This window comes from Rhinolophus ferrumequinum, chromosome 26, assembly GCF_004115265.2.
Source record: "Rhinolophus ferrumequinum isolate MPI-CBG mRhiFer1 chromosome 26, mRhiFer1_v1.p, whole genome shotgun sequence".
Taxonomy (NCBI): Eukaryota; Metazoa; Chordata; class Mammalia; order Chiroptera; family Rhinolophidae; genus Rhinolophus; species Rhinolophus ferrumequinum.
Window position 1 is genome coordinate 15732607 of NC_046309.1, and position 25211 is coordinate 15757817.

The window sequence follows — 25211 nt, forward strand, 5'->3', positions numbered from 1 at the left end:
CTCTTCTTTCAGAACTGCCTCTGGTTATTCAAAAACCTAATCTCCCTCTCTTACTGTGTGACCTCCCAGCCTTTGCCGCACGTAGTTCATACTGTATTAGTTTCATTTACTTTTAGTTTTTCTCTACTAAAATTAAAAATTTTACATATGCATATGCTGTTGCTTAAGAACAAGGTGGTCTTTTATTGGTTTATATTTCCTGTTAGTGCCAAATATAACATTTTATAAAAGGGAAGTATTACCTTAATGACTGTAGCACATACTACTAGTAATTTCCCTGCAACCTTTCACCACTGTCTTCTTTTCTAATGGAACCTCAGTTTTGTTTCCGAATCCACTCTTCTCTGCAGGTCCACGTGCTTTGGGGAAGGTGGGCAGGGGCCGTACCCTCCAGTTGTCATGTGGGTTCCATTCTTGCCAGGTGGTTGGTTTGAGCATGAGCACGTGACCTAGTTCTGATCCGTGGGACAGGACGTCTGCTGGGGGATTTTGGGAAGGGCTTTCCTTCCTGAGAAAAGCAGGATTATGTGGGAAGTTCTCCCCACTGCAGGCCGAACTCCAGCCAGCTGGCAGGCATGAAGGGAGTGAGCCGAAACCCCGGTCACCAAACTGAGGATGGAAGAGGAGAAAGACAGGTGGAGCTTGTGCCCTGGCTGCCATGATTGAGCCGTCCTTCCTGGGGATTTCTTGTTATGTGAAGATAATGAAGCTTGGTTGGTTTGGGATTTTCTCTTATTTGCAGCAAAGGCATCTGGCTAACTCTTCATCCTTCAAGTGTCAGTTTAGGGTTCCCTGTACATCTCTCAGTTCCCTGTGCATCTCCTGTCACGGACTTGTCATGATAGATTATTTGCTGTCAGTACCACAGCCAACTGCAAGCTCCGTGAGAGCAGGAACTTTCTGTGGTTCACAGCTGTATCCTTAGGCACCAGCATAGAGCCTGGTGACTGATAAGGTTTTTTAATGTCTATGTTTATTCATATTATCCTCAAAATAGACACAACGTACAGCAATAACCCAAGACAAGAGACTGCGTTTATAAGCCCTGGAATATCTCAGCGGCCCTGGTTTCATCATCCTTCTGATATGTAAACACATACCTCAGGGGAGAGAAGTCTCTTACCATCTGTTCAATCATTTTTGAAGTTTCAAGGCTTGTGCTTTAACCCACGTCCCAGTAAAATTTGCCCAGAAAACTCTTAACTGTGCAGGATTATAAAAATACTCACTTGCTGACAGTGACATAGTTAGTGTTCAGTAAACTAGCTGTTAAGTGTTTAACAAATGTTAGACTAAATCTGTCCCAGTGATCTCAACTGGGGCAGGGGTAGGGGGCTTTCGCGATGGGATGGGGTGGAAGTGGACACATCAGAATCATCTGGGGAGTTTTTTTTCCCATCAATATACTTCCCATCTGCAGATTCTGCCCTGCTCCAGTTCCTGTCATATTCCTTAGGGGCTTGGGTTTTTTGTGGCCAAAAAGGAGGTGAGAACTCTGATATAGCCTGCTCTGTGTTTGAATCCCCCCTGTAGGCTTTCCTGTTACAGTAATGGAATCATTTGTTTTGACACCTGATTCCAAGGCTGCTGTGTCAGTGTTTACGTCCATTCCAACTGATTCATCTATTTTGTGTTTAGTTACATGGATTTGGTGGGATTTGATAAAGAATATATATTTTTTATTATTAATAGTTAGCCTTTTTTTTTTCCAGAGAGGGTTTGAGGGAACTCTACAGCAAAAATACATAAAATGAAATAGCATATAAATAGGAAATCAGAACTAAGAAAAAGTTGACAAGTGTGTTGATTGATTTTTAATTCACATTTGGTTCTGGTTTTTTCTTTATTGAGATATAATTGATATACAACATTATGTTAGTTTCAGGTGTACAATACAATGATTCAGTATTCATATATATATATTGCAAAATGATCACCACACTGTCTAGTTAATATCTATCACCATACATAGTTACAGATTTTTTTCTTGTGACAAGAACTTTTAAGATCCACTCTCCTAGCTAATTTCAAGTATGCAATACAATATTATTAACTGTAGTTAACACAATGTATGTTACACCCCCTAACTTGTTTTATAACTGGAAATTTTGACCCCTTCAACCCATTTCACCCACCCTCCCAATCCGCATCTCAGGCAACCACCAACCTATCTGTTCTATATGTCCATAAACTCAGGTGTTGTTAAGTTGCCATTTTTAATGGTAGCTCTTTCTATTAAAATTGTAATGTGGTGTTTTTTGGCTTTTAGGAACTATTGTTATTCTTTATATATTGACCTTGTATCCAGCAACATTGATGAACTTATTTTTTATTAGTTGTAATAGCTTTTCTTCATAATTCTGTGTATAAACAATTATCACTTGGAGACAAGGGCAATTTTGTTACTTCATTAAAAATTTTATATCTTATTTCTATTTCTTTTATTACGTTGACTAGGAGCTCTACCTTATTGAATAGATGTGACGGTTATAGTCATCTTGGTCTTATTCCCTGGCTTTTAAAGGAAATACTTATGTAATCATTAAGTATGATTTTGTTGTAGATTTTTATTAAGGACATTATTTTCTATCCTTGATATGCTATGATTATTTTTTTAATTATGAAGGTGGGTAAAGAATTAACAAAACCATTTCTCATTCTCTAAGGACAAATCTGACCTTGGATGAACTTTTTACTCATTTCCTCTGAGTCCTGATAACAGTGGAAAGTCAACTATGTTACTAGGCAACATCGTTTATGGCAAAAGTAATCTTTATTTGGTAAATGTGTTTGGGCGTGGAGGAACTATGTATGAACCCTAAATTCTCGGTTAAAAACAAGAGCTTGGAGCTTCCCTGGGAGCACTTTTCAGAGATGGGTGTAAACTTTGTGAGGATGTTGGAAGCCATGGCTGGGACCAATGAGGTATTGGTTTCTATTGGGGACATAGGCTTCTAAGTCAACATGACTGCACCCACCCTGTGATTTTCATTTCCTTGCACCTGAGCTGTCATCTGAATGCCAAAGAGAGTAGGTCCTGTATGGCCATGTGGACTCCTGGTAAAGTATTCCCATGAAGAGAAACACCTGAAACTGCCCTGCTGGCATGCCATGTTTACTGCTTATGCTTACTGAGTAGATGTTGCTGTGTGTAGCCGTTGGTAATTGGGTAGCTCAAAATGTGTCGTTGGAAGTCCCATGTGGGCATTGCACAGTGCATCCAATCAAAATACAGAAATAAGGTGTTTAAGGGGCTTGATCTAAGTTTACAACTCTCACTTATATCTTCAATTTCTAATTGTTATTTATTGGAAAACTCATATTCTCCTTGACTATAAATTAATATTATAAATTTGAACTTATAAAAATAAACATACACACTATACCATTTTTCATTTTTTATGTGTTCGATTCTCTATATGTTTGTCAACCCCAAAATAGTTCTGCCACTAAAAAGCTTAATAACTAATGTTTTAGACTTGTGTGGTCCAGTGGGTAGATATTTGCTCTTCTAATATGGCTGTTAAAATTATATATAATTAAAAATTCAGTTCCTTGGTTGCACTGGTCTCATTTCAAGGGCTCAATAGCCACACGTGGTTAGTGGCTGCCATCATGGACAATGCAGGTACGGAATATTTTGATTATCACAGAAAGTTCTGTTGAATCCTTTCTAGGTTTTAGTTTTTATTCATCCAGGTTATCAGAGAGCTTTATATTTTGACTGTATGTGTTGCATAATAAGAAACTGCTGGATGAACCAATCAAGGTCTCTATCAGGAAGAGGGGTATTTACATAATAATCTGCTGGAATAATATTTCTCAGCTTTGCATACCAGAACAAATTCTGTTTGTCCTGAGACTTACCGACTCATGGCCAATGTGAATTTTGTAATTGGTTGTTTTTCTCTTTTTGTTTTGTCAACCAGAGAGTGCAGGGTGAAATTTATGGCTTGATTTAAGAAACCTGGAGCCTACACAATTGCATGCATTTTTTTTCTCGTCTGAATTTTATGTGTGTAAAATATAATTTTATTGTAATATCAGAACTTTTATCGGCTGTCTCAGATGCTTTGTGAGAGGAGGTGATGGATTAATGTGGTAATTAATAAACACCTTCGAGATTTTGATGGATACTTTCATTGTTATTACTTTAGGCACTTACTACTGAACATCAGTATTGAGAAAGGGTGAATGAGCTAAAAACACTTCATAGCTGGTTATGATTACAATAACCATATATGTACTCCGGACTGCTTTCCAAATGAAGTGCACACAAACAAGTTTTCTAAAATGTTTTAATGTTCAAAATAATGTTTGAGGAACTCCCTTACTAAAGTACTTTGTAAACATTTCAGGCTTTTTTTGTATTGTTAGGGAATTCAACCAAGAGCACACATATGTGAGTATTCGAACTGGTAAGCTAGATTTAAGTAAATTAGAGAGAGTGCTTTTTGTTTCTCTACAGAAACTTTTGTTATCTTTTGGGTAACAGAGAATTTAATCCTGGGCATTTATACCTTCTCAGTGTAAAATCACCACTGTGCTCTTCTCTTTTGTCCATTTTATTCTGTAATGTATAAGCAGGTCACCAGTATATGTATCTTTTATGTTTAACATTTTGCAGCTTTTGAAAACATTTAAAGCAGCTTATATATACATTTTGGGCCAAAAGGTAAAGTAACTTTATGTAAAAATAAAACCAACCTCACCTAAAAGCATTTGAAGGATGAGGTACTCCCATGTATCAGTGCAGAGCAGATTTGGGTCCTATCTTTGATTTTACGTTTTCCATTTTCTTAAGTGAGAAAAAGAAACAGAACAATATCGTTTTCATGTACTGACAACCGGAAGCATACAAACATCTGCAGAAACCAAACATTTCCTGGAACTATAAACTCAAGCAGAAATTTATCACGTGAATCTTTGTTTAAAGAACCCAGTGAAAAATATCTTCAACCACAGTTATGTAAAAGATCCAGGAGTGCAGTTCACGTGGATTAGATTGGCCAGAAGGCGTCTATGGAAAACCACGGCTCAGGAGGTGTGTGCTGGTGCAGGGGCTGGGGTCACTGAGCAGTTTTAGGAGCAGAATCCAGCAACTACTGATTGGAAATTACACTAAGGAAAGGAGCTTAGAAAGGCACTGTTATCGTTAGGACCCTTAAATTGTGTTTCTCTTCTATGTTAAGTGTTTTGGTGTAAGTGTTAATTTTCTCCTGTTGATTTCAAGTCCTCTGACAAACGCCTTGCAGTGGAGATATTTTATTTTGAAGAGGAATGTGAAGCTTTTAAACTTTGAAGGAAGCAAACAACATTTTTTCGTGGAATTTTAAGAGCTAGGCTTCTATTTTTGCCCATTCAGAAGTCCAGTTCATTTCAGAGGGAAGGACGACAATGGAATCTTTATTTTTTCAGGGAGCTTGGTGCTCATTAATACAAATTTTCATAACAGAAAGTAATTCAAGACTTCACAAATTATGTGATATGGAAGAAACAACTTTTGCCTGAAATATTTGAGGGACAAATATAACAAGCTATCCATTTTTTCCCCCATGAAAACCTAAACTGAAAAATGAATTTGGTCATCATACTGCAGTTTCTTTGAAGAATATTTGTATCCCTTGGGCCTGCTAGGGTGAGTTAACTGCAAATTCAACTTTAAGACACGTTAGCCTGTCCTATGGGTAAGATTGATCTTTTCATGTTAATTATATACAGCAGTTCTAATGTCAATGTTAATTACTAGCTGCTCATTCTGGTGAAAACTGACCAACTTAACTTCTGCTTCTTAAGACAGAGTCACACTAACCAGCATGTAAGAGGATGTACCCTTGGGATTTCGGGAGGCATCTTGGTGGCTTTAAGAGTCTGGTGCTGTATACCTACTACGTACCATACAAGTCTGTTAATAAGGATAAAATGCCTGGCACATAGTAGGTACTTAATAAATGTTGCCTCTTCATCCTCATATTATAGATGATAGCCATACATACAGTTCTTGAATTTTTATCCTAGATCATATACTTTTAGGCAGGTTGGGATCTATCCTGCTTTTAGCAGTGTTGTTTTATGACTTGTATATTGACACTTAAATGCACTAATAGCATAGGTTGAAAGTATACTTTCTATTCATTAAATTATAGGTTGATAATACAGGGAATAATGCAAGTGGTTTTGAATTTCTTGGTGCAATGAGACAAGATTGAACAGTATTCAAGAGTAGAAAAATTGTATCTGAATGCAACTTTCTCCAGTTTTAGCTGTGAATTTTAGTTCAGCACATATAAAGGTATATTGCACTGATAAACCATCCCTATGTAGAATTCACTTAGAACTAAGTGGGCCCTGGAGTCTGGGGGTTGGAGATGGTAGAGTGTGCATTGCTGGTACAGCCTGTGTGAGTTGTGGAACTCTTCAGAAGACAGGCTAACTCTAGAAAAAGACCTTGAAATCATTTGGCTATAGGCTGAGAAACGCCTGTGGGAGAGTGAAGACAATCGGAGATACACATGAGAAGTTTAAAGAAGAACCTTGTGAAAAGAGAGCAACCACAGTTAGACTCTCAGTCGTAGTTCTTCCTACCACCTAGTTTAAGCTTCTGCAGGGTCTCCCTACAGACAGTGCAGCACAAAGTACAATATTGAGGGCTCCAGAGGCACCCTGTCAAGACCGTGCCCCCAGGCAAAACATTAATAAACACGTATCTCCCCAAACGAGGAAGCAGTTGGGTAGTTGCAGTGTCATTTGAGGGAGTTAGTATTGATAATTGAAACCCAGAAGTCATATTTTAAAATATTCTACTTCCAAAATTAGTAATAGTCATATAATATAGGGAAAACGCAACTTTCAGTGGAAAAATGCGATCATCAAAGATGAAATTATATGCAGACGGTGTGTGCAAGTTACTGTGCAAGATGTGATTCCAACTGCATAGTCCATGCTCCCCAAGAATATGCTTTAAGAACACTAGGGTCTGGAGCTTTAGTTAAATGACCTACCCATGATATTTTTTCCAACCATTCGTTCATTAAATATAACGTATATCGGGGACCTGTTATGTGCCAGGCGTTTTCTTACCACTGGAGGAATACAGTATCGAACAAAACAAAAATTTCTTCCCTTACGAAGCTTAAATTCTATAGAGGGAAGAGAAAAAAAGTGGGGGAGCGGAGGTACCCTGTGGGGGTGATATGATTGTATGAATGTAAACACATAACAGTGCGCCGGGGAAGTGGAGTAGAACATGTAATGATGATGAGGTGTTACATGAAAGAGAAGGCTTCCCTGATGGGTTGACACTTCAGTGAAGCTCTGAAGTCGGGGGAGGCAGCGTGCCACGCAAATGTCTGTGAAGACACGCATTCCACAGAGAAGGCACGGTACGTGAAAAGCCTCTGGCACGAGTGTGTTCACTTCCTCAAGGAGCATCAGAGAGAGAGCAGTGGGACAAGGTGGGGAGGTGACCAAGGGAGAGGGTTGTAGCAGAGGAAGCGAGAGTGGTTACCTGCGGCCAGTTGTGGACCTTGTAGGCCATTATATGCCTTTTACTCTGAATGAGACGGACACAGTTGGTGGGTCTAAAGCAGCGGAGTGGCATGATGTGATTTTGTTTTATCAGTATGACTCTGGCCTTGTATTTTGAAAACGGTGTGCCGCAAGACCAAGGAAGAATCAGCTGGGAGGCTATTACAGTAACCCAGATGGAGATGATGGAGGCTCAAATGGCAGTAGTGGTAAAGTAGGGAGTAAGGAGAAGTAGTTGGAATTTAGATACGTTTTTAAGGTAGAGCCAGCAAGCTGATGGATTGGATATAGGGAGTGAGGGAAAATGAAGTCAGGGATTGAATTATCATTTAGTGAGATGGGGAATCCTGTGCAGGAGCATCAGTTTTAGAGGGGGAATATCAGGAGTTTGACGTGGGGGGAGGGTAAGTGTGAAATGTCCGTTAGACATTTAAGGGATGATGTCAAGTAGGCAGCTGAAAAGAGGAGCCTTGAATTCAGGGAAGAGGTTCAGACTCTCTTATCGCTGGTAGTTAAAGTGATGAGACCCATTGAGATGGCCGAGGGGCAGGAGTATAGATTGAAAAGAAGTTTGAGAACTGAGACCCTGTGACATTCTAGAATTAAGAGGTTGGGATAATGAGGCGAAGTCTAAGAAGGAATGACCAGTCAAGTAGGAGGAGAGTCAGGAGAGTGTGGTGTCCTGGAAACCAAGCAAAGAAAGTTTTATAGAAAGGGGGGAGAAACCAGCTCTGCCAAATACCGCTGACAGGTCCAGGAAGATGAAAACTGACTATCGGATTTAGTAGAAATTGTCTCTGATGGTTTTTTTTTTTTTTTTAACCCTAAATGGCCTTGAATGAATTTAGTTTACCTCTCTCCGGAGATAACAATGGTACCTGCCTCATAGGGTGGTTGTGGATGAGCTAATTCATTTAGAGTACCTTCCTTAGCACCTGGCTGTTGGATAGTTTAAGTCACTGGTGGCTTTAACAGCAGCAGTTCTGGGGCAGCAGTGGGGACAAATGACTAATTGCAATGGGTTCATGTGCGAATGGAAAGAAAGAATTGGAGATGGGACATAGCTATTTTGAGTATGCCTATTAAACCAGATTAGACAAATGGCGAGTTTATACATGGGGAAGTCGTGCCAAGAGAAAGTCTCTCTCTCTCTCTCTCTCTCTCTCTCTCTCTCAGGTTTGGAGTATATACTGTTAATATGCTGAGGAGAATCATCCGGTATAGAGGGGAAAATTGATGACGTAGTTGGAGTTAGGATTGTGAGGTGTCCGGTTCATAGATAGCAAGTTGACTAAAGTAACTAGATTGCCCTTTGTTTCCTTATGCTCTCCTTCTTAGTCTCTCATTCATTCATTTACCAAACATTTATGGAAGGTTCACAGGGTGCCAAGGATTGAACTACCGTGTTTCCCCGAAAATAAGACCTAGCCGGAGAATCAGCTCTAATGCGTCTTTTGGAGCAAAAATTAATATAAGACCTGGTCTTATTTTACTATAAGACCCGGTCTCATATAATGTAAGAAACGGGTCTTATATAGTATATAATATAACATAATGTACTATAATATAATGCCGGATATAATATAATATAATATAATATAATATAATATAATATAATATAATACCAGGTCTTATTTTACTTATATTAATTTTTGCTCCAAAAGACGCATTAGAGCTGATTGTCTGGCTAGGTCTTATTTTTGGGGAAACGGTACCATGGTGTGATTTAGGCTGGGGCATTAGAAGACCCCTCAGCTATGAAAGGTGGCCATGACTGAGAGGAAGAGCATTCCAAGCAGAGGGAACAGAGTATGCAGAGGCCCTGGAGTCGGGGAGAACCTGGTGCTTTTGAGGATTTGAGAGGTGGCCAGTGTGACCTGAGAGTTAGGAAGTGACCAGGTCGTGCAGAGCTTTGGAGGCCATGTTTGGATTTTGGATTATATCCTAGGAGTAATGGGAAGCCATTGAAAAGTTTTAATGTGGGCAGTGACATGATGAGATTAGTATTGGGGAAAAATAATCTGTGCTGCAGTGTGTCATGGTAAATGGACTGGACGGGGGCATCCGTGGAAAAGAAGAATACCAATTTAGGCAAATAGATAGTATCTGTGAAAATATTTAGATTGAAATATTTACAATTTTGCTATGAAGAAGAGAGAATTGAGAGTATCCTTTATTTAGCAGAATTTTCTTTGACTTTGTCAGGTTTCTCAACAGTTGTGAAAAGAGCATTTTCTTGTTAAAAATCGTATCAATAGGAAGAGTCAGATGAAGATATCCGTGATTTCAGAATATTTAACATAACATAAAATGAAACTTTGAAAAAAGATTGTGGCAACTTTGTGGAGAATTAAAAACAATAAGACCATATCAACTTTGTTTTTCAGAAAAAATACCAGTGACATGATATTAGAGACAGAATCTAATAAGAAAACAAATTACAGTATACGAATATGAACCAAGAATACTTCATCTACTTATGATATTTTACGTGTTCATACAATATAAAGAAATCTCAAAATGTTTGCTTTATTGTAGTGGATGTACATTGTTTTTATTTTTTAGCATAAAGCCAATATTCTAAAACAGTTTATTGGTTAATAAATAAATATTTCAAAAGTTCCCCTTTTCGCTTTCAAAAGTGTCTTGGTTTGTATGATAAATTACATGGTTAGAAATAGATCTCTTAAGCATAGAGATCAGACTGGTAAAAAGTGATCAAGTTATAGTACAGGATGCATATTTTATTGTGCTGATTTAGGCTTCTCCCCAGAGAGATTTCTGAAAACAAAAGAGCAGTTATAATACCAAGTATACCTTTATCAGTTCACCCACAACTCCAGGGCCATGAATTAACTTGTTCTGAACCCTCACTTAAAAAAAAGAGAAAGAAAGAAAAGAAGAAACAGAAGTTATTCCCTATCTAGACAATCCACTCATGAGTGTTTTATCTTGGTTGTAATTCCAGTTTTCTTTCTCACACAGGCATTTTATTAATGCTTTCCAGAGTCAGAATAGTTGGGATATTTTACCATCTGGAGTTTCTCTGCCTCGCTGATCGAAACTCAAACTTTGCTAGTTTATGGGAAATGATAGACAACACCCTGTAACAGCTGAGTAAGTAGATGCTGCTGTAAAAAAAAAATGATTTTTAACTTTAAAGTTTTAAAATACTAATGCATTTTCATTGAGTTCTTTAAATTTTGTTGTTAAATAATGATGGCAATGATTATAATTCCAATAAGTGAATATTTATAAATAATGGGATTCTGGAAGAAATTAATCCCCTGTTGATTAAAAAAAAGTTAATGAAAACATTTCCATGCATAATACTTTAGCTATTAAGAAACATAGGATATAAATGTATATATGAAAAAATTTAAAGCATTCTCCATAGTGCTTTATCTTACTTTTATATAATGAAATGCAAAATTACTGGTAAAGCAGCTGTTCTGAATTTTTTAAATGAAACTACATCTTATACAAAAAACAGTCTTTTAACACAGAATGTATTTTGGTTAACTTGAAATAAATACTTTTTTTTAGTGGAAATAAAATCTTAATAGTTCTTTCTATTTGGAAATAATGATTTTTACCCCCTGCTAATATAGATAAGAATACAGAATCTCTCTGGGTTTAACTTTGTTTCTTAAGTAACAGACTAGGGAAGAAGGGCATTCATTCTTTCTAATCCAAACATCTGAATGGTATTTGTCTTTGTCCGTCTGACTTATGTCACTTAGCATAATACACTCTAGGTCCATATGTGTTGTCGCAAATGGTAGGATTTTTTTATGCCTAGTAGTATTCCATTGTGTATATGTACCACATCGTTTTTATCTAATTGTCTATTGATGGCACTTAGGTTGCTTTCATATCATGGCTGTTGTGAATAGTGCTATAGTAAACATAGGGGTGCAGATACCTTTTTGGATTAGTGTTTTGGATTTCTTCAGATAAATACCCAGTAGTGGAATTGATGGGTCCTAAGGTATTATAGTTCTATTTTAAATTTTTTGAGGAACCTCCATATTGTTTTCCATAATGGCTGCACCAATTTTGCAACCCCACCAATAGTCACGAGGGTTCCTTTTTCTCCACATCCTTGCCAACAGTTGTTTGTTGATTTATTGATTGTAGCCATTCTGACAGATGTGAAGTGATATCTCATTGTGGTTTTAATTTGCATTTCTCTGATTATTAGTGACATTGAACATCTTTTCATAATATCTGTTGGCCATCTGTATATCCTCTTTGGTGAAATGTCTATTAAATGTCTATTTGATTGAATATTTTGTTTTTTTGGTGTTGAGTTTTATGAGTTCTTTATAAATTTTGGATATTAATCCCTTATCAGATGTATCATTGGTGAATATCTTCTCCCAATCAGTAGGTTTTCTTTTCATTTTGTTGATGGTTTTCTTTGCTGTGCAAAAACTTTTTAGTTTGAGGCAGTCCCATTTGTTTATTTTTTCTTTTGTTTCCTTTGACCAAGGAGATATATCAGAAAAAACTTACTAAGAGCAATGTCAGAGAGTTTGCTGCCTGTGTTTTCTTCTAGGAGTTTTATGGTTTAGGGTCTTACATTTAAGTCTTTAATCCATTTTGAGTTTAATCTTGTGTATGGTGTAACGAGGTGATCTAGTTTCATTTTTTCACATATATGTGGAATCTAAAGAACAAAATGAACAAACAAAACAGACTCATAGATACTGATGGAGAACAAACTGATGATTACCAGATGAGAGGTGGGGTAAGGGGCTGGGTGAAAAAGGTGAAGGGATTAAGAAGTACAAATCGGTAGTGATAAAATAGTCATGGGATATAAAGTATATATAGCGTAGGGAATATAGTCAATGATGTGGTAATAACTATGTATGGTGCCAGGTGGGTACTAGGCTTGTTGGGGGGATCACTTCGTAAATTATATACATGTCTAACCACTGTGTTATACACCTGAAACTAATAGAAAATAATACTGAATATTAAAAGAACAAACCATCTGAATGAAATTTAAAGAATTGAGCCAGTTATCTTGATATAAATTGTTTCTTACAATGGAAGCTATTATTACCGTTGTTCATCCATTGAAACTGGACGAAACTAAGAAACCATGAGATTATACCACGGCCTTTTGGAATGCTGGGTTTAAAAGCAATTAATAAATATACAAGATATTCCCCACTACGATGGGGTTATTTAATTTTGGTCGATACCTGTGTTGTCCTACGTGGCAGTCACTGGTCACATGTAGCTATTGACATTTCATATGAGATGTGCTGTCCGTAAAATACACACCACATTTCAAACACTTAGTGTGAGAAAAAGACCAAAATATTTTATTCATAATTTTTGTATGAATCACATGTTGACGTGATGCTATTTTGGATATGCTGGGTTAAATAAAACATGATTAAAACGAATTGCACTTTTGTTTATTACTCTTTTGTATGACTTCTAGAAAATGTAAAATTACTCGTGGCGTACATTATATTTCTCATGGACAGAACTGGTCAGCATCATCATCTATAATCAGCGTTCTTAGTCACCCATTCCTCAGCGTAGAAATCTATATTGTTTTAAGATGTTCTTTGTTTTGTCAAATGTCTATTGAGCACCTACCATTTGTCAGACAGTATTGGTGATACGGTAGTGAACAAAATCAACAAACTCCCCGCCCTCGTGGAGCTGACATTCTATGGGAAAGACACAGACCAAAAACAAATAAATAAAATATGTAATAGAAGGCCTTGAGTGCTTTGGCAGACATGTAAGAGATGGATACAGTTATAAATAGAGTGTTCAGGGAAGGCCTCACTGGAAAGGAGGGATTTGAGCAAAGACTTGAAGAAGGTGAGAGAAAGAGCCTTGTAGGTATTTGCGGGGAGAGTGTTCTAGGCAGAGGGAATAGTAAACGCACAGACCTTAAGGCAGGTCTGTGGCTGTCCTGTTGAACAGTAGAAAGAGACTCGGTGATTGGTTGGAATGGAGTGAGTGACGAGGAGATGAAAGGCAATGAATGATCACATCATATGAACAGTTGTTTCTGTAAGGACTTTGGCTTTAAGCAAGATGAGAAGGAATTGGTGGGGTTTGAGAAGAGAAGTAAGGTGAGTGACTTTTCTGTTGAAGCTGCTGTGATTAGTTTAGAATGGTGTGGAGTGAGTGTGGGAGCCTTGCCAGGGGGAGGTGGAGAGACCCAATTCAGGGCTATTGTAGTGACCCAGTTGAAAGATGTTGGTGCCTGAGAAGTAATACGCAAGGGGAGTGATGGAATTCTAGTGATAGAATTCTAGTTGTTGTGAAACTGAATATGGGATGAGAGAGAAAGAAATGTATCAATGGTGACTCAGTTTTTGGCCTGAACATCTGAAGGATGGAGTTGCCTTTTGTTGAATGGAGGACAATTGTGGGAGGGATAGTTTTGGGACAGCACCGGGAGCTCAGTTCTAGACACATTAAGTTTGAGGTGCCTCTACAATATCTAGGTGGAAAGGTCAAGAAGGGAGAGTGGAGTTCAGTGAGAGAGAAGTCCAAGTAGAGAGGCAAAATCATTAGCATTTAGCTGTTATTTAAAGCTCAGAGAAGGGTTGAGACCACCAAGGGAATAAGAGTAGATAGAAACGAGGAGAGCCAGGGACTGCTGCAACATTTGGAGGTCGGGAGAGGAGGTCAGGGAGACTGAGGAACAGACCAAGGTGGGCATTGGGATAGTCTAGTTCCCAAGGAAGCAAAGGGTTTTAGGGAAGCAGCAGTGGCCAGCCTCAAATGCTACTTGGTGGGTTAGGTAAGATGTGAGCTGCGACTGGATCATTGGATTTAGCGATGTGGGGGTTTCATTAGTGACCTCAGCAAGAGTGCTTCAGTGAAGTGGTGGAGACAAAAGCCTGAGTGGAATCGATTCAAGGGAGAATTGGAGGAAATGAATCGAAGAGGGTGAATATACAGACTCTCTCTTCAGGAACTGTGGCATCAAGAGGGGTCAAGGAAATTTTTGGTTTCAGTTTTTCAGATGAGAGAAGTTACGTTTCTCTCAATGCGTGTATTAGAGAGATTTCAGGATATTCTTCTGAAATGACCCACCAGATTTCTGACACTTAAGTCCACCACCTCTGTGTGTATATCTGAGGAGGGTTAGTGTTTCCCTAGTAGGAGGATTTCATAGAACTGTGTTTGGTAAAAGTGCGTGCGCGCGTGCGCGTGTGTGTATGTGTAGATGCTGGCATTGATTATGTTAAAGATTACTTTTGCAATATTTATGAAACTCTGCTGCATGTGATCGCGTTCAGGGTGTGCATTCACATTCTGATAACCAAAACTTTTAAGGAAACAAATGTTAAACTACATCTCCTCCACTGAAAGTGTTGAGGAAGCTAGAGTTTGGGTTTAATTTCTTTTCCTGAACCTAAAGGAAGTGACCAAAGCATTGGAAGAAATTGAGGCAGAGACACGCCCAAGGTCACAAGATGAAACATTACGAGAATAACTGGGTCTTCGATCTGATTTACTAGCTACGTGGAACACTTAATCCCTCGATATTTCTGTTCCAACAGGTATAAAATGAGGATAACATTTGTTCTACCTAGTACGTTAGGTTTTTATGAGGATCAAATGGGATAGGAGGTGAAAGAGCTTCGTCAACTAATAAAGCATTCTATAAATATTAAGCAATAGTGTTAAAAGCAAGTTAGGCTTAAGGATTTTGTGACAGTATTTGTATCAACTGGAGAAAAAAATGGAATGTAACAAAATCTGGGTTGAGAATAATTATAATACATAATAATACTAATAGAATCTTCAAGAATTTGCCTATTGCCTATGTCCAGCTTTGTTAATAACACCACAGAGTCTATTATATTTGGGCCATCATAGAGTTTTGTGGCCAAGAGCCATGGCTGAGATCCAAACAATCAATCAGTTTATCCCTTAGGAACTTCGAAATTACTGACTATCTGACTATTTTGGTACTTGAATATAATGTTAGTTTGCTGAAACTATGTGGAAGAGCCACTCTCTTAATGGAAAATATTCAAGCTATGATGATAAATTTTATGTCAGACCTGAGAGCATTTCTATATTTGATACTTGAAGTGGAATTGTAGTCATACTTTATTTTTGTAAGAGGTTGTGTTATGGGAAATTAAGAAATTTAAAATGGGTAGCCAAGGTCACTCCCATTAATGGCGATGTCAGGATGACAAGTGATTCTCTTTCTCAATAAAATAAGTATAAAACTGGATAAGACTGACAAAAACAGTCATTTCTGGGCACCGGAAATCGAACAAAAAGGCAGATGATAAATATGCTGGAGCTTTGGGTAAGAAGAGGAGGAGTTTTGGGGCCTCTTCTGTTCCCCTATCCCCATCTCAGTTGCTAAGAATGGCATTATTACCAGCTTATAGTTTTTACCAGAAGTGCAAGATTCACTTTGTAGCAGAGCCTGGGGTTGGGGGTAAAAACCCCACAGCTTTGCTGCCTCAAAGCTGCGTACTCAGTTCCTAATGGATGGGGAAAACCCAGAGCTTTGCCACCTCAGCTCTGCAGTTCTCGTTTGGGGCCACTAGCCAGAAATTTAACAGGGAGATCCTGGAAATGAGAGAACCGTAGGAGGGCTGTGATCAGCTTTCCACACATCTGTGGTGACTGCTAAATTTTGCGTATCCAAGGGGTAGATACTCAAGAGAGCCCCACAAAAAGCGAAGCCACGCAAGACCCCTCGAGAGCTTCAGCACAACTTCGAATGTTCCTTTACCCACATACAACTCCGTCAGCGGAGGGTGGGAGCCTTACAGGTGCAACGCGGTTGGGCTCAACCTCTGCCCACATCACTGGCTGACCACTAACCTGTGCAGACGCAGAGGTAACCTGTAGGAAAGGGAGCTAGAAAATAGAAACACAATTTTAAAAACCAAGCAAAGACATCAGGGGCGACACTTTATGGGAGCCGGTTTAAGTTCAAGCAAATTACTGGAACCATCAGCACTTGGAATACTGAGGTTTATCAGCAGACCAAGTATTCAAGGAATACTTGAATAAAATGTATATTCATAGAATGGAATACTATTTGGCAATAAAAAGGAACATGATACATGCTACAATATGGTTGGGCCTTGAAAACATCATGTTCAGTGAAAGAAAACAATCACCAAAGGCCACATATTATATGATTCCATTGCTATGAATTGTCAAGAATCGACAAATCCATTTATAATGGCATCAAAGAGACCAAAATACATAGGAATAAACTTAACAAGAGAAGTAAAAGTCCTGTACACTGAACACTACAAAATTTTGCTGTGAGAAATTAAAGGATAAGTGGGAAACTAAAATTCATGGAAATATATACCGTGTTTATAGGTTGGAAGACTCCATATCGTTAATGTGGCAACTTTCCCCAAATTGATCCTATAGATTCAACAAAGTCACTGTCAAAATCTCAAAAAGGATTTTTGTAGAAGAATATTTGTAGTAATTGGCAAACATTCTAAAACTATATAGAAATGGGAGAGAATCTAGAAGTCGCAATAACTTTAAAAAATAAGAATAAAATTGGAGAACTTATATTAGCTTTCAAAACCTACCATGAAGTCACAGTAATAAAAACAGTGTGCTATTTGCATACAGTTAGACATCTAGATTGGTGGAACAGAATATGCGGAAATAGATACACACATGGTCAGTTGCTTTTCAACAAAGGTGTAAGTTAATTCAGTAGGGACAGTACAGTACAACAAACGGCAGGGCAACAATGGGATTTCCATGTGAAATAAAGTGTACCTCGACTTTTACTTTACAGCACACCCCAACATAAACTTAAAATGGATAGTAGACCAAAATGTAAAGAAGACAACATAGCAGGAAGTCTTTGCATCTTGAGCTTGATAAAGATTTAGTAAATAGGATGTCAAAAGCATGAAATATCAAAGAAAAAAGGATGAATTGGACGTCATCAAAATTAAAGTTTTGATTTTCAAAAGACACTACCATTAAGAAAATTAAAAGTCAAGCCACATACTAGGAGAAAAATATTTATAAAATATATGTCTGATAAAGGATTTGTATCTAGAAAATATATAAAGGACTTTTAAAACTCAGTCATAATAAGACAGCAACCCGATTTAAATGTGTGCAAAAGATTTGGATAGACATTTCACCAAATAAGATATATGAATGGCAAATAAACACATGAAAAGAGTTCCAACATCATTAGTCATTAGGGAAATGCAAATTAAAGCCATAATAAGATATTGTTCCACACCCACTCTAATGGCTAAAATGAAAAACTGACAATCCATGTGTTTGTTGGCAAGGATGTGGAAACCACCAGAATTCTCACACATTGCTGGTGGGAATATAATACAACGAAGCCACGCTGGAAACCAGTTTGGCAGTTTCTTGAAAAGTTCAACATACATTTAACAAATACTCTGCAATTCCATTTCTAGGTATGATGTAAAGAAAAATAACAGGTTATGTCCAGACAAAGACTTGTATACAATGTTCATATCAGCTTTATTTGTGATTGCCAAAAACTGGGAATAATGAAAGCATCCACCCGCAGATGAATGGATAAGCAAATTGTGGCATATCCATAACAATGGAATGCCACTTGGCAATGAAAAGGAATGGACTATCGATGCATACAGCAACGTGGATGAATCTCAAATTAATTATGCTGCATGAAAAGTCAGACCCCACTAAGTACTATATTGTCTGATTCCATTTAGATGAAATTCTAGAAAATGCAACCTAATCTATAGTGACAGAGAGATCAGTGGTGACCAGAGGATGGCTTGGGAAGAGGAGAGAGAAAAGGATTCCAAAGAGAGGGACACAATAAAACAATGCTGGAGGGGGGATGTATATATTTTCTTGGTTATGCGTGATAGTTTCATGGGTGTATACATATGTCAAATTGTACACTTTAAATATGTGCAATTTACTGTAAAGCAATTACACCTTAATAAGGTTACTAAAAAAAAAGTGTGCTGGTTCACAAACCAAACAAATATTCACAGCAGCATTATTCACAAAAGATAAAACTGGAAGTGATCCAAATTCATCAACTGATGAGTGAATAAAACAAAATGTTAGCCACACAGTGGAAATTATTCAGCCACGAAAATGATGAAGTCCTAACTCATGCTACTGATACAGACGACAACGTGAATGCACCTCAAAAACATATGCCAAATGAAAGAAGCCAGAAACAAGGGACTCTATATTATTGTATGATACTTTTTATATGAAATTTTTAGAAAAGCCAAAACCATACATCAGATCAGTGGTTGCCTGGGGCCAGAAGTGGGGCCAGAGATTGTCTCTAAACAGGCCTAAGGGAATTCTTGGGGTAACGGAGGTGTTCTTGGTAATACTTGTGCACTTGTAGAAATTTACTAAACTCACGTAAAAGTACACTTAAATGGATGACTTTCATGGCACGTAAATTATACCTTAGTAAAGCTGTTGAAAAATAGGTAGCCACTCAAAATTTTAAATTCTCTGTAAGATGACCGTTCAAGAAATGGGAATACCTTGCTGATTTCATTGTAATGTATTGCTTTGGGATACTTTGGTGAGACCTGTTGAATTTACTGTTCTATGTCAAATGCTCTTTGGATTCTAATTGTAAAACGGAAATCTTTATTAGTTTCCTTTCCCAGAATTCCGTGACTAGTAACAGCTGTATCTCCCTTGCATGTAGACATTGGTTTAGAATGATTGGTTTCATGTCTAATAACTAGTAACACTCCCTACTGGAAGAAATGGTAGTTCCTAGATTAATATTCTGTTTGTGTAAAGTAGTTCAAATTGGTGGTGGGAGGTTGTCCTCCATCTTTCAATTCTTCAGGAAGGAAATAGGTGGCCTTAACACCGTATTGTTTTAGATATAGAAAGGCACACCCTTTTAGGTCTGGGGCGTCCACAGACCTGTCTCCAACCCCAAATATGTGGAGACATGAGGTAATCTGGGCATAAGATCCCTTCAGGGGACAAGAGGACATAGAACATGATGGAGAGAAAGAAACCCTTCTGGCGCACTTTCCAGCTGGGTCTGGCCATGTTCTGTACCAGACTTGGACTGTGGATCTCTAGGGTTAGGGACTTCATGCCTTTGCTCCTGCTCATCCTCATATGTAAAATAAGAGATGGAATTTTACTTCCTTAGGTAAAAGGGGGTATCTTTCCGTAGAAAAACTACCTAATTTTAATGAAAAAAATCATCATCTTGCTAGAACATGGTGCTCATGATTCTGCCCAAGTCCGTGCACAAAGAGATAAAAAAAAACAAACAATTTTTATTTTGGAAACAACCAATTCTTTGACTGAAATTCATAAAGCCATTTTCCCAAATAAGGTGCCGACAATTTAACCAAGTTCTACTTTTTTTCCTTTTCTCTTTTCCCAAAACAGATCCTTTATTCAACAAAGGTTTATGGGACACTTTTATTTGGCAGGTACTTGGAAGACAGGATAAAAGAAACATGGGGTATGACATAAGTAGGATAAAAGAAACATGGGGATAAAGGAGGACAACAGTTGATTATTTTGGAAATTCTAATGATTTCTGATTTGTCCTTCTTTGGAAAGAAGAACGCACTTTTGGTAACAAGTAGATCCATGATACACAAAAAAACAAGTAGATCCATGATACACAAAATAACACTTTTTGAGAATATTGAAAAATTTAGAAAATAACTCTTCTTTTTCATGAAAACTTTTGCCCATTATTCACTTTCCTATTTTGTTAATGATCGTGAATACATTATATTAAACTGAAAATAACTATCTGAACAGTTGATTTGAAACTACATCAAAACAGTGGGAGTTAAAAATATGTTCTACCTTGTCTTGTAGTAACTTCAGACTTGTCTTTTAGTAATGTGTCCAGATCCTGCTTTCCATGTCCTCTTGGTTGAGTCACCTTGCGGACGCAAGTTGCCTGACCCAGGTTAGGCCCTTCCCTTGTCGATAAAGTGAAGACGAAGTACCTGCTCCAGGGCTGTAAAACTTAGAAAACTTGGGCTTGAGCGCCAGTGTAAACAGCTTCCTTCGGTACCACAAGAGGGAGAGCCGATGTTGTCACTAACCCGAGCTGAGGTCTGAGTTTCTAAAATGTGGGTGAAAAGTTAGGATCCAGTGGATTGCTGGGAAAATGTGAAAGAAAAAAGTTTGTTGACAGTGTCAAAGGAAAGAGGTACTCAAAACATGTAGTGATGAAAAGGAAGGGATTGTCGATAAAAGTCCTGTAAAATATGAAAGCTTTTGCCAACATAGATCATTGATTTTGCTCCAGGTACACGAAACGACCCTTTTTGTTTTTTTATCTATATCTGACAGTTTTATTTATTTTGTTTTCCTCCTACTTTGCACCTGTGTCTATACATATTTTGTATCAAACAAATATGGAACCCAAAGTTGAGTTTCACAGTAATGGTCCTGGATAATTAATATTGGTTAAAGATAAATTGGATTATTTGTGTTCAATGCCTTGGATATGTACAATACCTATTTGCCCTAAATTAATAAGTTAGAAAATCTTTGATTTTTTTTTTATCCTGTCCCCCCCTTTTTTCTCTTCTTTTGAGCTTCTGAATTCTTATATGTGCTGTTTTGCTGTTTACATAGCTCAGAAAGTTTGTTGGGAATGAGAAAAGACATTGTTTCTGGGTACCAATCCTAGGGACATGGAACTAACTTTTTAATATACAGTGGAATTTTGAAATTTGAAACCAAGATCAGAGCTAGACACATAGAGTGAAGTTGGCAGTCATGGAATTATTCTAATAAATTTAAGGAAATTGTTTTATCCCAATTATGTCAATGTGTTTTTAGATTTAAATTATTCGGGTCACCTTATTTTGCTAGCACGTTGTGTTTTACGTAACTATAATTATACTTCAGCATTTTTTGTATTAGAAAATGTTGTGAATTTAGAAAGAATCCCAGGCATCTCCTTTTGCTTTGATTCCTACTTTGAGAAGTTTTCTGAGGCTGTTCCTGGTTTGCAGTCAGACTGCCTTGGTTGAAATTATGGTGCCCACTATGTTTGAAACTCGACAAACGCAAAGTTATTCCTTCAGTTTCACTCTCACTCATTTGAAATCTGGTAATTTCCTGGGCAAGAGTAAGAGCAGTGGAATTACTATAGAAATTATGCACGATTTTAATCTTAGGTCGCAGCCAATTAAAAATGACGATTGCCAGTACATCGTAAGGAATTACAAACTTATAAATACGTTTGAGGTTGCAACATTAAAAAGAGAAAGAATATAAAAGAGAAAAGAGTTCTGTAGCTCTGTTTATTTTGCTTCCACCAAGAAATTTGTTCTTGTTCCAAAAATGTGGGAACATCCACGATAATCTGTTGCCCACATGACTGTCATCCATCTTCTTTATTGTGGTAAAAAGAAGGTGGAGAATAGTTGATACAGGGTCAAGCTGTCCCTTTTCTTTAAAGTTATTTTTAAAAATTAAGGATTGTTTCAAGCATACGAAGAAAAGCATAAGGAATATAATGGAATTAAAATGTTACACAGTTTTTAAAACATTATGTGTATGCTCCCACAAGCCTGTCCCACTTACTACCTTTCAGATGTACCTATACTGAATTTGCTGTTTATCATTCTCATACATGTTTTTACACTTTTACTAATTACAGACATATTCCTAAACATAAATAGAATGGCAGTGCATTGTTTTATCCTCTTAACAAATTTCTAAGTGTACAGTATGTCGTTAACTGTAAGCACAAGGTTGCATAGCAGATCTCTAGAACCTTTTCATCTTGCACGACTGAAATTTGAAGCACACTGAACAGAAGCTCCTTATTGCCCCTGACAGCCATCATTCTACTTCGAGCTTCTATGCGTTTGACTACTTCCGATACCTCATATAAATGGAAAGCATGCAGTATTTGTCCTTCTGTGACTGACTTATTTCACTTAGCATAACGTCTTCAAGGTCCATTCATGTTGTCGTACATGACAGGGTTTCCTTCTTTGAAAAAGGTGGTTAATACTCCATTGTATGTATACACCACATTTTCTTCATCCACTCATCCATGGATAGACATCTAGGTTGTTTCTACCTCGTGGCAAATGTGAACAATGCTGCAGTGAACATGGGAATGCAAATACCTCTTTCAGATCCTGATTTCAGTTGTTTTGGATAAATACCCAGAAGTGGAGTTGCTGGGTCATATGGTAGTTGTATTTCTAATATTTTAAGCAACCTCTACATTGTTTTCCATAGCAGCTGCACCATTTTACATTTGCACCAACAGTGCGCAAGGGTTCTAATTTCTTAACATCCTTGCCAATATTTGGTATTTATTTATTCATTTATTTTGGATAATGGCCATCCTAACAGGTGAGATGATATCTCATTGTGGTTTTGATTTGCATTTTCCCGATGATTAGTGATATTGAGCATCTTTTCATGTACCTGTTGGCCATTTGTGTATCTTCTTTGGAGAAATGTCTATTCAAGTCCTTTGCCCATTTTTAAAATCATTTTATTTATTTACTTACTAACTATTGAGTTGTAGGGGTCTTTATCTATTATGGATATTAACATACCCACATGAGGTTTGCAAATATTTTCTCCCATTCTGTAGATTTCCTTTTCACTCTGTTGATTGTTTCCTTTGTTGTGCAAAAAGCTTTTTAGTTTGATGTACTCCCGTTTGTCTAAGTTTGCTTTTGTTTCAAGATTGATGTCATGAAACTTTTCCCTCTTGGTTTCTTCTAGGAGTTTTACAGTTTCAGGTCTTACATTTAAGTCTTTAACCCATTTTGAATTTACTTTTGTATATGGTAAAAGGTAAGGGTCCAATTTTATTCCTTTGCATTCAATTTTCCCAACACCAATTATTAAAGAGACTGTCCTTTTCCCTTTGTGTTTCTTGGTGCCCTTATTGAAGATCATTTAGTATATGTGGATTTATCTGGGTTCTCTATTCTGTTCTAATGGTCTATAGTCTGTTCTTATGCCAGTACCGGTTTGAGAAGAGTAGCTTTCATACGTCTTTAAATATTTGATAGAATTCACCAGTGAAGCCATTGGTGGTTCTGGACTTGTCTTTGTTGGGAAGGTTTTGATTGCTGATTCAGCCTATTGACTAGTTACAGATTTGTTCATATTTTCTATTTCTTCATGATTCAGTCTTGGTAGGTTGTATGTTTCTAGGATTTAACCCATTTTTTCTAAGTTATCCAATTTGTTGGTGTACAGTTTTTTTATTTCTGTGGTATTAGTTGTTATGTCTCCTCTTGCCGTTTCTGATTTTGAGACTTCTCTCGTTTTCAGTCTATTGTCAAGGTTTGTCAATTTTGTTAATCTTTTCAAAAAACAACTTTTAGTTTTGTTATTTTTTTACTTTCTATTTCATTTATTTCTCCTCTAAATCTTTAGTATTTCCTTCCTTATGCTAATTTTGGGCTTAGTTTGTTCTTTTTCTATTTCCTTGAATTGTAAAGTTAGCTTATTTAGTTAGGATCTTGTTTTTTAATGTAGGTATTTATCTCTATAAACTTTCCTCTTAGTATTGCTTTTGTTACATCCCATAAGTTTTGGATGTTGTGTTTTTGTTTTCATTTCTCTCAAGATAGTTTCTAATTTCCCTTTTGATTTCTTCTGTGACCCATTGGTTGTTCAAGAGTGTGTTGTTTAATTTCCACATGCTTGTGAATTTTCCCGTTTTCCTTCTGCTCTTGATTTCTTCCATGGTGAAAGTTTTATTCCATTGTGGTCGGGAAAGATAACTGGGTATGATTTTTAATCTTCTTAAATTCGTGTGGTACAAGGTTTCAAATCAGATATAAATCGTACCTGTTAAAAGTAGAATTCCAAGGAAAGCCGAGTTTCAGAATGAGATTAACATGCAGGAAGTTTTTCGAGGGAGATTTTAGGATGAACCTAAAATCAGTTACCTGTGGAAGAGAAGGGAGCAGGATTGGGCAGAGGAAGAAACTGGAGTGCGGTGCAGTCCAAAGAAAGGCTTCAGCTGATTCCAAGGGAAGTACTGATGATGGGATAGCTGTTCAAAATGGTCCCAAGTAGGATGAGGGGCCAAGCATGCAGGCAGTCCCTGGAGAAGGGATTGTGACTTTGGTGAGATGACTCTTTTAAGCTGAGGGCTGTCAGTTTGCAGTATTCCCAGTAGCTGGGGGAACAGCCCTTCAGTGCTAAAGAGAGACCTAAGCAGCCCTTCTTAGCACTCACCATACTACATATTATACGCACCATCAGACCTTGCCTTTTTGACCCAAAATTACGTTTTCGAAGTTTGTTCAGATTAAATCTATAGCTGTAGTCACTCATTTTCATTGTTTTATAGTACTCAGTTTTATAAATGTGTTACAATTTTAAAACACATTTTCCTATTAACAGACATTTGAGTTTTGCAGTTGTTCACTATTGAAAAAATGTGGCTCTAAGAATTTCTAAATATATCTCAGTGTGTGAACAGTTAATCTAGGGTATATAACCAGAAAATTCTTGGGTCTCAGGATGAGCACAGCTTCAAATTTAATAACTATAATGAAATTACTGATGGGTTGTATCTTATCCATATCCTCATAAACACTTGTCATTGTCAGCCTTTAACTTTGCCAATTTGACGGGTATGAAATGGTATCTCATTATGGTTTTAATTAGAATTTTATTGATTACTGGTGAGA

The 25211-nt window shown here is 37.3% G+C and overlaps 1 long non-coding RNA gene across 1 annotated transcript in view; it reads left to right on the forward strand.

The window, feature by feature from the left end:
* LOC117018315 (uncharacterized) overlaps positions 1-25211 on the forward strand; it is a 166646-nt gene that overhangs the window by 40649 nt on the left and 100786 nt on the right. The window contains exon 4 of the long non-coding RNA XR_004422213.1: positions 10513-10644. This is a non-coding gene — a long non-coding RNA (uncharacterized LOC117018315). The remainder of the gene's footprint in view (positions 1-10512; positions 10645-25211) is intronic.